At 44.2% G+C, this 2,077-nt stretch overlaps 1 pseudogene; it reads right to left on the reverse strand.

Moving 5' to 3' along the window:
* Positions 1-298: 298 nt before the first annotated feature.
* Positions 299-1,169, reverse strand: LOC146361652 (uncharacterized; annotated as a pseudogene).
* Between the last annotated feature and the right edge of the window lie 908 nt (positions 1,170-2,077).

Consider the following 2,077-nt stretch of genomic DNA (forward strand, 5'->3'; position numbering starts at 1 on the left):
AATAGAAAAAACAGTATACTGTAAACACAAAAAATCATGACAATTGTGCATATGTGGGCTCATGGATTCCGCCGTCTGTTGGGGTCTGGCCACAGGACCTCATCGACATCGCAAGCAATGTCTTCTCCCGCTAGGCACCGGGGAAAATATCCTCTTGCATGTCGAAACCATCCATGGATTGCTGTCACCTGAATGTCACCGCAGGCCTGTTCCATTGCCTGCAGAAGAGGCATGCGGGCATGTGGTTGGCGGTCATATACACGCCATCTCCAAGCCGAAAAACATTCCTCTATAGGTTTTAAAAATGGTGAGTAAGGGGGCAAGTATACCACTTCAAGTTGGTTGTGGTTGGAGAACCAGGCCTGGACCAGAGCAGCCCGATGGAAACCGACATTATCCCATATCACCACAAACCTGGGCTGATCTGGTCTGTTCTGTACAACTATATTATGGAGAGCATCTAGAAATGTGAGTATATGTTGGCTATTGTATGGACCTAGTTTTGCATGATGATGCAGAAGCCCTCGAAGGGTTATGGCGCCACACAATGTGATATTTCCCCCGTGCTGCCCTGGGACGTGCACAATTGCCCTTTGGCCAATTACATTACGACCCCGTCGTCTTGTTTTGCACAGGTCGAATCCAGCTTCAACAATGAAAACGAATTCATGAGGCTGTGCAGCTCCATCCATGGCCAAGGTTCTCTGTAAAAAAAAAGAGAACATATTACTGTACTACAGTGCTACACATACAGAACCCTCACCCCATCACACAGGTACCTGTGTAGCTCTCAGAATGGATCCATGTGGTACTGATATGGTACATATTCAGCTGCTAATGGATTTCACCAATACTGTATTGTACATGTAAAGGACAGTTACACTTACCCGTACATATTCAGCTCTAAGTCCTTTGACCCTGTCACTGTTCCTCTCAAATGGGACTCTGTAGAGCTGCTTCATGGTGATGCTGTGTTTTCCCAAGATGCGTGTGATGGTGGTGATGCTCACATGGTTTATGTTGTTGAACACTTGCCTGTCTGCAAGTATTTGCTTTCGTAGCTGGTGGAGACGGATGGCATTGTCTGCCCTCACTAGGTCCACAACGGCAAGTTCCTGCTGTTGTGTGAACAGGTGTTGGCGTCCTCCCCCAGAAGGTCTTCGAGTCATTCTAGAGAAATAAAACCACATATTGTCATCGCTTTGCTTATTTTTCTTACAGTACTTTACTGTATATACTGTATCATCCACTGTACAACACTGTACTTCAATATAAGTAATCATGGTATGTTTCACAGAAACTACCACTTTGGCTGCAAAAGGAGCATTAGCACCCTGCAATACCCTGTACACTTGATATGGTAATGTGATATACTGTAGAACAGTGCTATAAAAACCATCTGAGTAGAGTAGAAGGTAGAGAGGTGAAGACAGACCTGTTTTCTAGTCGGAATGTTCTTATTACAGATGCCATTGTGAAGCGGCTTAGATGTGGGTGGACTCTCTGCCCAGCTTCCCTCATAGTCAGGCCATGGTTGATGACATGGTCCACCAAAGTTGCTCTTATATCATCAGAAATATGGGTCCGTACATGGCCTCTTCGACCTCCTCCTCCTCCTCTTCCTCTTGCTCTCCCTCCATCCATGCTTGCAAAGTTCTTGAATTGGCTAAACTGAGGGCTTTTTGTAGTTGGCTAATTGGTGTTCAGTTTTGCAAGTAAGTGCCTTCAGGTGTGTATTTGAGTGGTTGCCATTACCCAATGTGTTTTGTATTTTGGATACATGTGTTTTCCAAATGGCACCCTGAAATTTCATTTTGTGAACGAAGTGTCTTATGTATGAAATAGAGTGTAGTATGCAGGACCATGTGTGTTGCATAAAGGAGTAAGTGTGTTGCATAATTGCAACTAGAGTGCAAAGCAGCGCTTTTGTTTACGGTATGGGTACATGTGTTTGAGGTATGGTAACAAAAGCTTCAAGTTGTGTTACTTTAGTCTAAGCATGGGTTTATAGTGTTCAAGCAACGGGCAAAAACTGTAAGTAGGATAAAGTGGTTTTCTTACCAAAACTGCTACTAAT

Source organism: Perissodus microlepis, chromosome 23 (genome assembly GCF_051167445.1).
Source record: "Perissodus microlepis isolate ML-2025 ecotype Zambia chromosome 23, ASM5116744v1, whole genome shotgun sequence".
In the NCBI taxonomy this organism is placed as follows: domain Eukaryota; kingdom Metazoa; phylum Chordata; class Actinopteri; order Cichliformes; family Cichlidae; genus Perissodus; species Perissodus microlepis.